Source organism: Rhinopithecus roxellana, unplaced genomic scaffold (genome assembly GCF_007565055.1).
Source record: "Rhinopithecus roxellana isolate Shanxi Qingling unplaced genomic scaffold, ASM756505v1 contig5535, whole genome shotgun sequence".
Taxonomy (NCBI): Eukaryota; Metazoa; Chordata; class Mammalia; order Primates; family Cercopithecidae; genus Rhinopithecus; species Rhinopithecus roxellana.
Genome location: NW_022144135.1, coordinates 181,864 through 195,432, shown reverse-complemented (window position 1 = coordinate 195,432; position 13,569 = coordinate 181,864). Strand labels below are relative to the sequence as shown.

Sequence of the window (13,569 nt, the reverse complement as noted above, 5' to 3'; positions counted from 1 at the left end):
TACAGCCTTGAATTCCTGGGCTCAGGTCATTTTCCTGTCTCAGTCTCTGGAGTAGCTGGGACTACAGTTGTGCACCACTGCACCTGGCTTTTGTGATTTTTCCCCAGTTGAAAAACAGTCAAACCTTAGACAAATTTCTTAGCAAGTCAAGCATAGTTGGACTATTTTTTTTCCTTACCAACTCTATAATTGATACACCTTATCATTATTGTATTCACTTTATGATCCCCTGAAATAGACTCTTGCTATGAGTGAAATCACAGGATGATGCTATCGATCTGGGCGATCTTTGGTTGTCTTCTTGGAAGAAATAATTTACCCAAAAGACCAACTTGTAAAGCAAGCAAAAGTTTAATTGGAGAAATACAAGAACACTCCAAGAGAGGAGTGGGCTGACCCTGCTAGAAACACCCCCAAGACATTCTGCATTGTGATCTTCTATTGTCTTGGTTCTTTTTTTACCCAGTTCTCACCAAAGTTTGGGGGATCCTCCCTTACTGTGTTTAATGCACATGCACTGGAACCAGTGATCAATATGAATCCTATCTAATGGTGGCACTGCTTATTACTGCCACCCCAGAAGGTATAGCCATGAATTTTGTACTAATTGTGCCTGCTCAGCTCTCAGGAATTCCTCTTTTGCCTTTTTCCTTCCTTATCATCATCTAGTTAACAACATTCTGACAATTCGACCATGGAGTGAGTGCTGGGTATCCTAAAAGGTGTTCCTGGGCATTCTTTCCAACATGGATACCCCCCTTCATGCCTGCTCATATTGACTGTCTACTCTTACATTTCTCCCTCAAGGAGTTGGGGCTCAGAAATCTTTTGGGAGATGGGACAGAGGTCATTCTCTGAAGCTGCTTGCTGCTGAGAAGGGACATCGAGGGTCTTCAGGGTCCTTCCTCCTTGCTTCCTGTCATGGTGAGGAGGATTTAATGATTGTTGTTTCATCTTGGAAGGTTTAACCCATGGTGTCCAGAGGAGACATGTAGGGACTTGGTTGTCCTGGAGGGAAAGAAAGAGGTTGATATCCCCATCACAAGATCATTTGAAGTCTGATGGTTTCTAGGTGAGAGGAAGTAAAGTGAAAAGGTTCAGAAAGCAAGGCCTAAAAATGAGAAGGAAAATAGAGGCCAGGGGTCCCAAAAAAGGGAAGAGCTGAGAATGTAGACCAGGTGACACCCCAGCAGAGTCAACCCTTAGCATCCCTTCCCCAAAGGTGAGAGGCCTGGTTTATAAGATCTCTAATGTGCTCCTGGACATGCCCTGATCTGTTAAAAGAAAAATAAAAGAATTATCTTAGAAATCTGAAAACCAAAGGAAAGGAGATACTATAACCTTTGAGAAGTAGTTCTCCATTCTGATATTTGAAGACAATGAGCTTGAAGTAGGAATCCTTAAGTCTTCTCTTGGATTATGTATTTTGTTGAGACCTAAACTGTCATTGAACTTTCCATTCTAGGACTGGGATCATAATACATGTTGCCAATAAAGATCTGGTCTGCTCCTTCACTAGAAGTCTGTAGTAAAATCTGCTAGTATTTCCTTCTGTGAAGATTGCAAAAGACAAATGCTGAGTGTTTATTTTGTTCCCAAATTGTAGGAGGTCAGTCAGGGTGATGGAAGAAATTTAGGAAAAAGATATAAACCTTATTGGAAGGCTGGGAGGTTTTGCAAAAGCTTCGAAAGAGGATTTTGCTGAAGCTAGCTAAATTCTGTCAGGGTAGATAATAAGGAAGTGTAAGGGAATTGATCTAGATAAGTTAGTTTGCTTAGGTCTCAGAACCTGGCCTTGAATCATCTGCATGCAGGACTGGTCTCTCAGAAGGGGGGGTGGACCATGTTACTTACCCACAAGTTGTGGTGATTCAAAGCCTTTATCATTAAATCTGTAGTAAATAAACGCCCGCAGCACAAGCTTGTTGGGGCTGTAGCTGCTGTGACTCTTTATGATATCCTCTTTGTCTGTGAGCAGCCCGGTCCTCTAGCTTCAGGCCCAGACAAAAAATCCGTGTCTGTGTACATTTTTCTTCCATCACTGGGCCAGGGTCTGCAAGTCAGACCCAGCAGGTGGTACCCCGTGTGAGGAACGCTGCAACAAATCATGACGGAACTCTTAAAAACGAAGGTGAACAGACTGCTGTCAGTAAGTAAATCATTGATGCCTGCTTGGGATTTCCAAGTATGAGGGAATTGTTCAGGCTATGGTTTCATCATGGGACAACAGTTATCAGCTCAGCAGCAACAGTTTATAAAAGTATTGAAACAGCTGCTTAAAGTTCGTGGAACCTTGGTTTCACAGGCTCAATTAAGGGACCCCATGCAAACTGTTGTTTCCCATAACCCATGGGAAATAGGCATGCTAGATGCAGAGCTCTGGGAATAAGGTAGGCTAGATGTAGAGCTCTGGGAACAAGTGGGGAGAAATCTTAACATCATGCACAAGGGCAATGGTTCTCAATAACATCTCTAATGTTATGGCCCTTAGTCTGGGCTGCTTTGGTCCTGCTCTACATGGAAGAGCCCAAAAAAGGGAAGGGAAGAGGAGCTATCACTTACCTTACTGCTTTCTCCTTCTCCCTCAGTCCAGCCATTAGCAAGCAAAAATAACAAAGAGGAAACGGAGATTCTGCCTGATCCCCCTCCTCCAATAAATTGGAAAAAAGACAAGGGATACACTATAGCTATGGGATCCTGTCTTAGGCAAGCAGCATTAGAAGGGGAGCTCTTAGCCTGCCCAGTAATGCAAGACCAACAAGGCAATCAGGTACATGAACTCATCTCTTTTTACTCTTATAAAGAGATATGAAAAAGCATTAAAAGAAATGGTGCCACTAGCTCATTTATGAAAGGAATAACTGAAGCCATAGCAGACAACTTCTGCATGACCCCGTGGGACTGGTCAGTGCTAGTTAAAACAACTTTGGAGCTCAGCCAATACCTCTGCTGGAAGGCAGAATATGATGAGTTGTGCGAACAAGTCAACCAGAATCAAGTGACTGGGCAAGACATGACAGTTGCTATGCTCTAGGGGAGGGGTCCCCATGTCCGGGGTCCCCATGCCCATGTACAACAAGAACTAAATTTTGTTCCCCAAGCGTATGCACAAGTGTCTTTGCATGCTCTCAGGGCTTGGGACTGAATTCCCAAAAGTGGAGTTCAACAGGGATCTTTCATAAATGTTCAACAACGGCCTCAGGAGCAATTTGTTGAATTTGTCAATTGGTTAACCCAGGCAATTAAGAGACAAATTCGTCATGCCCAGGCCGCTGAAACCTTATTGTTGCAATTAGCTTATGAAAATGCTAATGTCAACTGCCAGCAAGCAATGCAGGCAATCAGAGGAAAGGCAGCCACAGTTGGAGAACTTATACAAGCATGTCAACTGGTTGGGACTGAAACACACAAAGCCAAAATATTGGCTATGGCATTAAGACCTCCTAAAATGAAAAGGGAGAAAAACCCAAATTGTTTTCTATGCAGAGAGCCAGGTCATATGAAGAAGGAATGCCCCAATAGTAGAGACCAAGGCAACTCAGGAAAAGAACCACCTTCTATATGCCCCTGATGTAAAAAGGGGAAACATTGGGCAAATCAATGCAGGTCCAAATTTGATAAAAACGGCAACCCCCTAAGCAATCAGGTGGGAAACTTCCTGAGGGTCCAGCCCCAGGCCCAGCTCCAAACTAGAGCAATGCCAGTGGCTTTCCTCAGTTGGATGCAAAGCCCACAGTCCTCTCTCTCAGAGCAGCCAACAGTGACAGTGCAGGACTGGACTTACTCTGCCTCAATGAATTAGTGTCAAAAGAAGTACAAGACCCTAAAAGGGTTGCAACTGGAATCTGGGGCCCACTGTCTATGGAAACAGTAGGAATCTGGGATCAAGCCTATCCAGTAAAGGAATCAGTGTGCTCACCAGGGTAATTGACAGTGATTATCAAGGTGAGATATTAGTTACGATGGAATGTAAAGGTCTGTATGTTCTTCCCCCTAGATCAAAGATAGCTCAGTTACTACTTTAACCATACCGGGTTCCCAATGCCCAAGGAAAGGAAAGGGGAAAGGGAAGTTTTTGAAGCACGGGAGCCACAGGAGTATATTGAAACCAATTAGTTCCTGATCAGAGACCCATGATTACCTTAAAAATTGGAAATAAACATTTTACTGGCTTATTGGACACAGGGGCAGACATTTCCATCACTAGTGATCAAAACTGGCCAGAAACTTGGTCAGAAACAAACAATTGTAGGCATCAGGGAAACACACACAGTCAAGCAGAGCATGCGCCCCCTAACATGTTGTGATTCAGAGGGAAGAAAATCAGTTATACAACATCTAATCATACCCATCCCTGTTAATCTTTGGGGATGGGACATATTAGCCCAATGGGGGGGGTCACTCTGCAGACCCCTTTCTAATAATGGCCACTGTTATTATCCCTCCCATAACCCTAATGTGGCTCTCTCAAAATGTTATTTGGTTAGAACAGTATCCTTCAAAGGGAGATAAATTACAATAAGCCCATTAATTAGTTGAGGAGCAATTAAAAGCCAGCCATATAGAACCATCAAAAAGTCCTTGGAATTCACCCATTTTCATCATTCCCCAAAATCTGGCCAAGTGGAGACTTTTACATGACTTATAGGCTATCAATGCTAATTTGCAACCTATGGGGCCCCTTCAACAGGGCCTCCGTTCCCCCAGAGCAATTCCTCAAAATTGGCCTATACTCATTATTGACTTAAAAGACTGCTTTTATATTATTCCCCTTGCAGAACAGGACAGAGAAAAATTTGCATTTACCATAACAGCCATCAATAATGAAAGGGCAGCTCACTGACTGCATTGGAGACTGCTTCCTCAAGGAATGCTAAACAGTCCTACCATGTGTCAGTATCATGTAAATCAGGTTTTGCCCTCCAGTAGAAAACAATTTCCTAATTACAAGATTATTCATTTTATGGATGGTACTTTACTGGCAGACCCAACGGAGCCAGAACTTTTAAGTTTGTATGCCTCTGTCTTAAAGAATACACAGTTAAGAGGTTTAATCTTAGCACCTGAAAAAGTACAAATGTCCTCTCCTTCGAAATGTCTTGGATACATATTAACTTCCTGGTCAGTAAGACCTCAAAAGTTTAAGTTAAATACTAGCAACTCTCATACTTTAAATGATGATCAAAAATTACTGGGTGATATTAATTGGCTTTGCCCCACCTTGTGCATAACTTCTGATAAGCTGCAAAGACTGTTTTCTAACCTAAAGGGCAATACAGCCCTAGACTCTCCCAAGTATTTAACGCCTGCAGCAAAGAGAAATTGAGGAAATAGAGCAAGCTACTTCTCAGAGACAAAACTAGATTGCATAGACTCAAAATATTCAGTTCAACTGCTTTTTTTTCCCTACTAAACATTCCCCAACAGAATTAATAGGACAGATGGCCCCAGTGCTACGCTTCCTAGAATGGGCTTTTGACTCACATACTGGGACTAATACTCTATATCCCTATATCCAGTTAGTTAAGAAAGTCATCTATTCAGGCCACAGATGATGCAAACAGCTGCTAGGTTATGACCCTGATGTCATCAAAATTGCTTTAAGTAAAAAGCAATTTGAAGCAGTACTACCCGTATCTCTAGGTCTTCAGATAACATTCTCTGATTATGCAGGCCATATAGAGCATGCCCTTCCTGCTGACAAACTAATTCAGTTCTTATCTCGTATCCCTGTAGTTGTGCCTACAAAACTAGTTCACTCCCCCATACCTAATGCTTTCATGCTTTTTATCGGTGGCTCTGTTAAAAATGGAAAAGGGGCTAATTTCCTTACTTGTTCTGGATTTACTAGCACTCAGAGAACTGAGGCTGGAGCCTTAATATTGGCCCTGGAGACCTTTTCCACTCAGTCTATCAACATTGTTAGTGATTCTGCTTACTCTATTTATTGCAGAACCTTAAGACAGCCCTCATTAATTCTACTCTTGACCCCACCCTGTGTGCACTTTTTCTGTGACTTCAGCAATTGCTAGATCAAAGTATGCATCCTATTTTTATCACACATACTCAAGCCCACAGCTCACTTCCTGACCCACCAGTTCATGTCAGTGATCAAGCAGACCTTCAAGCTATGACATCACTGCTTGACCAAGCCACCCAATCGCATTAATTTTTCCACCAAAATTGGAGGAACTTAACTTTTTCAACTTACCCAAAGACTAAATATTATCCTGCAATGCCCAGATTGCCACCTCACAGGCACATGTCCTCCTTCAACAGGTGTTAACCCTAGAGGACTAGAAACTGATCAGTTATGGCAAACAGATGTTACACACATCCCTGAATTTGGAAAACTAAGATATGTACATGTATCCATTGATACCAGTTCTCACCTAATTAGCGAACATGCTTTACCTGGAGAGTCCACCCGATATGTCATTAAACATCATCTTTTAACTCTGCGTTTATGGGGCAGCCCACAAAAATTAAAACTGACAATGGTCCGGCTTATGCCAGCTCACAACTTCAACAATTTTGTCACACGTGGAACATTCAACATTCCACAGGCATCCCATATAACCCCTAAGGACAGGCCATAGTAAAACGTGTCCATTGCATCCTTAAAAATAGGCTCAGAGAAAAAAAGGGGGGGGGATGTAAGGAACCTGCAACACTATTGGCACAAGCCTTATTTACCATTAATTTTTAAAAACTTAAATGATAAATTTCAATCAGCTGTAGAAAAGCACTTTGCTAAAACCTCTCAAGAATAAAACCCAGAATTTTATGGAAAGATGTAAACAGTAATATACGGTGTGGTCCAAGTGATTTGCTAACATGGCGAAGAGGATATGCTTCTGTTCACATCCTCTCAAGTCCTCTTTGGATTCCAGCAGGACACATCAAACCATACCACGGCGTGGCTAGGACCCATCCCAGTACCAGAAATGAAGAAAATGACCCTGCAGGACACGCAGCTCCGGACGATGTGGCTCTTTTGGATGACACAAGCCCCAGCATTACCTGGGGGATGCTGAAGAAGACAATTCAGGAGGCTGAGCGAATCCTGCTCTGGACACAAACACCATTCACTCCAGATAATTTGTTCCTTGTTATGCTCTCTATTGTACATTGCAACTCACATAGGGTGTTGATCCTTTTTATGCTCTCACTTTGCTTGCAACCCATACCTGCTACACTCTTTTGGGCTTATCTCTTAGATCCACCTTTTTTCCGGCCTGCTTCCTGGGCAGACCACCCCCTTCCCAGCCTCTAATAACACAACTGCTGGGCTAGGAGGGACTGACTTAACTCAGTGAGGTCCCTCATTAATGACACACATTGGACTAAGGTGCCAGGTAACACTACATATCACTCTACTATACTCCCACTGTGTGTAAGTTATAATAGTTCTAACCCTTCCTGTGTACCTGCCCAAACACTATGATGGCTGCATCATGGCAAAGGAAATGCCTTCACATTCTTGGTTGCAGGGAGCCTTAAACCAGGCAATGCAATCAATGTCACTTTTCCCAACATTCCTTCCTATGCTAAAGAATGTAGAAGGGAAAGTAATGGATTCCACTTTTGCTGGGAAGTCGGTCACAGGGAAGAAGCTCATAGCCTCCAGATAGGCAATTATAATATCTTAGACCGAAACCCCCAATGCCATTTTCAGAGCGACCATACTGATGTCTGCATTCATCGTGGTATCAATCACAGTTTCATAGCCACGTCCTGTTCTCCTATAATTTGAGCCGATGGAGGGATAGGATATCCCAGACCCCAAGTAGAGTCCATGCCACCCGAAGACACTTTATGGTGCCGGGGACACCTCAGCATCTCCCTTAACACCAGGCATGGGATATACCATAATTCCAGTAACAATTATACTATGATCTTTATTCTTAATCACACAGATCAGTGCCTAATTTGCACTACCCATCCATATATTTTCCTTATGGGAACCAATATTTCCATTATACCTCAAAAATCCATGTTTGTGACCCAAGTGCAGTGACAGACTTCATTTGCCTCATGCATCACTAATTATAATATATCTCATTTAAATAACACAAGAGTCATGGTATTAAGGAGACAATCTGAAGCATTCCTACCAGTCAATTTGACATGCAATTGGCAATGTTCCTCTGTTCTTGCCACCTTAGAATGTGCCCTGCCCCAGGTCAGACACAAAAGATTCATAGGCACATTTATAGTCCTTATAGTCTCAGCCACAGTCACCTTGGCAACTGCTAGTGTTGCTGTGGCCTCCATTACTGAACCAGTACAAATAGCTACCTTTGCAGATAACTTGGCCAGAAATGTGTCTAACAAGCTTCTCTTACAGCAGGGTATAGATCAAAAGATTCTGGTATGCCCACAAGCCCTCAGGGCTGCCTTAGAATATGTAGGGAAGTGACAACATGCACTGGCATTCCAACAGCAATTATACTGTGACTAGGACCATAAGAATATCTGTGTCGCCTCTCTACCTCGGTATCAATCAATACATAGTTGGGATGAAGTGAAACAACACCTGTGGGGAACCGTATATAATAATTTATCAGAAGACATAAGGTGACTTAAAACTAAAATTCTAGAATCCCTAAACGTCATATATCTACACGTCCAACAAACAGCCATATGGCAGGATGTGCAAGAACATCTCTCCTGAATAGATACCCACTCCCAAGGGTCACTCCTTGACTGGAAAAGAATTATTGATTATACTCATGTTTGTCTTATGTTATTTACTAATTCTAGGATGCAAAGCAGGAATACAAGTCATAACCACTGCACCAGACAAACCTGTTGCTGCACACATCTGTGTTCTTCAGTCAACAAAACCTGATGTGAAAAACAGAAAAGGGGGAGATGTAGGAGATTGGTCAGGGTGGTGGGAGAAATTATAGGAAAAAGAGGCAAACCTTCTTGGAAGGCCGGGAGGTTTTGTGAAAGCTTTGGAAGAGGATTTGGTTGAAGGGAGCTGAATTCTCTCAGGGCAGATAACAAGGAAATGAGAGGGAATTGATCTAGATAAGTTAGTTTGCTTAGGCCTCGGAACCTGGCTTTTAATCATCTAGGGACAGGACTGCTCTCTCTGGAGAGGGTGACTATGTTAATCACCCACAAGTTGTGTTGACTCAAAGCCTTTGTCATTAAATCTGTACTAAATAAATGCCTGCAACACTTGCTTGTCAAGGCTGTGGCTGCTGTGACTCTTCACAGCATCCTCCTCAGTGTCAGTGAATGACCCGGTACCCTAGTCATGGGCCCAGGGAAAAAACCTGTGTCTGTGTATATTTTTTCATTCCTCACTCAGCCAGGGTCTGTGGGTCAGACGTGGCACCAAATGATGTCTAAATAATGTGTTGTTTAAAAAGTCACCATGAGTGAATGAAACATACCACAAAGAATGTGTCTCCATCTGATCAGAGGTCCATCTTGCTCCAAGCTCCACCTTGCTCCAAGCTCCATCTGCTCCCAGTTCTATCTTGTTTGGAGCTCCATCTGCTCCAAACTCCATCTTGCTCAGAGTTCCAATCACTCCGAGTTCCAGCTTACGCTAAACACCTTTTGCTCTGAGCTACATCTGCTCCAACTTAAACCTTCATAAGGACTTCATCTTGATCAGAGCTCTATCTGCTCTGAGCTCCATCTGCTGTGTGCTCCATCTTGCTCATAGCTCCATCTAATCCGAGCTCCACCTTGCTGGGAGCTCCATGTGATCTGAGATCCATCCTGCTCAGAGTTGCCTCTGCTCTAAGGTCCATATGGCTCCAAGCACCATCTGCTCTGAGCATCATCTACTCAAAACTAAACCTTGACCAGAGCGCCATATTGCTTGGAGCTCCATCTGCTCTGAGTTCTATCTCGGTCGAAGTGCCATCATGCTCGGAACTCCATCTGCTCCAAACTCTATCTCGCTCAGAGCTCCATCTCCTCAGAGTTCCATCTCGCTCAGACTTCCATCTTGCTCAAAGTTCCATCTGCTACGAGCTCCCTCTTGCTTTTAACTCCATATGCTCAGAGCTCCAACTGTTCCGAGCTCCATCATACTCCAGGCAACATCTGCTCCAACTTCCATTTTGCTTTTAGCTCCATCTGCTGTGAGCTCCGCCTTACTCGGAGCTCAAATAACTCCAAGCTCCATCTGCTCCAAGTTCCATCTTGCTCAGAGCACCATCTTCTTAGAGATCCAGCTGCTCCAAGTTCCATCTTGTTGAAAGCTCTAAGTGCTCCAAGTGTTATACCTTGCTAAGAGATCCAATCACTTTGAGGTCCATCATGCCTTTAACATCATCTTCAACGTGGTCCATCTTGCTTAGAGCTCCATATGCTTCGAGCTCCATCTTGCTGAGTCACATCTGCTCAGAGCTCTGTTTTACTCTGAGCAACATCCAATCACTTCGAGCCCCATTTTGCCCTGAGCACCATCTGCAAGGAGCTACATCTTGCTCTGAGGACCATCTGCTCAAAGAACCAACTTCTTCAGAGCTGCAATCACTTCGAAGTCCATTTTGCCCTGAATGCCATCTGCCCAGAGCTCCATCTTGCTCTGAGGATCATCTGTTTGGAGGTCCATCTTACTGTGAACAACATCTCTGTGTTCCATCTTGCTTGGAGCTCCATCTGTTCTGAGCTCCATCTTGCTTTTAATCACTTTGAGCTCCATCTTGCTCTGAGAACCATCTGCTCAGAGCACCATCTGCTCAGAGCTCTGTCTACTCAGAGCTCCATTTGCACCAAGCTCCATCTTGCTCAGGGCTCCAGCACTCTGACCTTCATCCTGCTCTGAGGACCATCTGCTCCCAGCTCCATCTTGCTTGGAGATCCAATCCATCTGAGCTCCACCTTGCCCTGAGAACCATCTGCTCAGACATCCATGTTTTTTGGAGCTCCAATCACTTTGTGCTCCATTTTGCCCTAAGCGCCATCTGCTCAGAGATCCATCTTCTTTAGAGCTCCAATCACTTTGAGCTCTATCTTGCTCCGAGCTCCATCTTACTGTGACCAACATCTTCTCCAAGCTTCATCTTGCTTGGAGCTCCAGCTTGTTTGGAGCTCCAATCACTCTGAGTTGCATCTTGCCCTGAGCACCATTTGATCAGAAATTCATGTTCTTTGGAGCTCCAATCACTTTGAGCTCCATTTTGCCCTGAGCTCCATCTACATTGAGTTACATCTTGCGTGCTCTGAGGACCATCTGCTTAGAGAGGCATCTTCTTTGGAACTCCAATCACTGCGAGGTCCATTTTGCCCTGAGTGCAATTTGCACGGAGCTTGATCTTGCTCTGAGGACCATCTGCTCAGAGCTGCATCTTACTGTGAGCAACACCTCTGAGTCCCATTTTGCTTGGAGCTCCATCTTCTCTGAGCTTCAGCATGCCAGGAGCTCCATCACTCTGAGCTCCATCTTGCTCTGAGCACCATTTTCTTGGAGCGCCATCTTACTCTCTAAGCAACATGTTTTCTGAGCTCCATCACCTCTGATTTCCAGCTTCCTTGGAGCTCCAATCACTCTGAGCTTCATGTTGCTCGGAGCACCACCTGCTCAGAGCTAAGCAATATGCTTTCTGAGCTCCATCTGCTCCGAGCTCCAGCTTGCTCAGAGCTCCATTCCCTCTGAGCTCCATCTTGCTCTGAGCACCATCTGCTCAGAGCTTCATCTTACTCTAAGGAACATCTTTTCTGAGCTCGTTTGCTCTGAGCTCCAGCTTGCTCAGTGCTCCAATCACTCTGAGCGCCATGCTGCTCTGAGCACCATCTGCTCAGAGTTATGCAACATGCTTTCTGAGCTCCATCTGCTCCGAGCTCCAGCTTGCTCAGAGCTCCAATCACTCTGAGCTCCATCTTGCTCTGAGCACCATCTGCTCAGAGCTTCATCTTACTTTAAGGAACATCTTTCTGAGCTCGTTTGCTCTGAGCTCCAGCTTGCTCAGCGCTCCAATCACTCTGAACTCCATCTTGCTCTGATCACCATCTTCTCGGAACTCCATTTTACTCTAAGCAACATCTTTTCCGAGTTTCACCTTGCTCACAGCTCCAATCACTGTGTGCTCCACCTTGCTCGGAGCACCACCTGCTCAGAGCTAAGCAACATGCTTTCTGAGCTCCCTATGCTCCAAGCTCCACCTTACTTGGAGCTCCAATGACTCTGAGCTCCAACTTGCTGTGAACACCATCTGCTTGGAGCTCCATTTTACTCTAAGCAACATATTTTCCAAGCTCCAGCTTGCTTGCGGCTCCAATCACTCAGAGCTCCAATGGCTTCAGAACAATGTTTGGAGTGCCAATCACTCTGAGCTCAATCTTGCTCTGAGCATCATCTTCTCTTAGCTCCATCTTACACTGAGAAACACCTGCTGCAAGTTCCATCTTGCTCGGAGCTCCTTCTTGCTCCAAGCTGTATCTCCTCCAATCTCCACCTTGCTCAGAGCTCCATCTGCTCAAAGCTCCATCTTGTTTGGAGCTCCACTCCAAGCACTATCTTGCTGTGAGCACCATCTGCAGAGATATTCATCTTACTCGGAGCTCAATCTAGTCAGAGATCCATCCATCTACTCTGAGCTCCATCTTGTTGGGATTTCCAATCACTCCAAGCTCCATCTTGCTGGGAGCTCCAATCACTTCCAGCTTCAGTTTGCTCTGAGCACCAACTGGTCAGAGCTCATCTTACTCTGTGCAGCATGTGCTCTGAGCTCCACCTTGCTCAGAGCTGTAATCACTGTGGCCTCCATTTTGCTCTGAGCTCCAACTGAAACTGAGCAACATCTCCTCCAAACCCCATCTTGCTTAGAGCTCCTTTTTCACTCTATCTGCTCTGAGCTGCATCTTGCTCAGAGCTCCAATCACTCACAGCAATGTTCAGAGTGCCAATCACTCTGAGTTCCCTCTTGTTCTGAGCACCATCTGCTCTGAGTTCCATCTTACACCAGCAACATCTGCTCCAAGTTCCATCTTGATTGGAGCTCCTTCTTGCTCAAAGGTCTATCTGATCTGAGCTCCATCTGGTTCAGAGCCCCATCACTCCAAGCTCCATCTTGCTCTGGGCACCATCTGCTTGAAGCTCCATCTGCTCCAAGCTCCATCTTGCTTAGAGCTCCCATCACTCTGAGCTCCATTTGCTCTAAGCTCCATTTTTCTCAGAGTTCCAATCACTTCAAAATCCATCTTGCTCTGAGCATCCTCTGCTCAGATACCCATTTGCTCAGAGCTCCATTTTCTAGCTCCATCTTGCTGAGATCTCCAATCACTTCCAGTTCCATTTTGCTCTGAGCACCATCTGCTTGAAGGTCTCTCTTACTGTGAGGGGCATGTTCTCTGAGCTTCATCTTGCTCTAAGCACCATCTGAAACCTAGCAACATTTCCTCCAAGCACTATCTTGCTTAGAGCAACTTCTTGCTCACAATTTCATTTGCTCCAAGGTCCATCTTGCTCAGAGATCCATCTGCTCTGAGCTCCATCTTGCTGAGAGCTCCAATCACTTCCAGCTTCATTTTGCTCTGTGCACCATCTGCTCCGTCCAACCTGTTTTCTGAGGTACATCTTGCTTGGAGCTGCAT

At 44.6% G+C, this 13,569-nt stretch overlaps 1 long non-coding RNA gene across 2 annotated transcripts in view; it reads right to left on the bottom strand.

The window, feature by feature from the left end:
* Positions 1-349: 349 nt before the first annotated feature.
* The window catches only part of LOC115896162, a 32,008-nt gene continuing 18,788 nt past the window's right edge, over positions 350-13,569 (bottom strand). For both annotated transcript variants that reach the window (XR_004056100.1, XR_004056101.1), the window contains exons 4-5: positions 1,855-2,095; positions 350-1,008 (exon numbers count right to left, since the gene is read on the bottom strand). This is a non-coding gene — a long non-coding RNA (uncharacterized LOC115896162). The remainder of the gene's footprint in view (positions 1,009-1,854; positions 2,096-13,569) is intronic.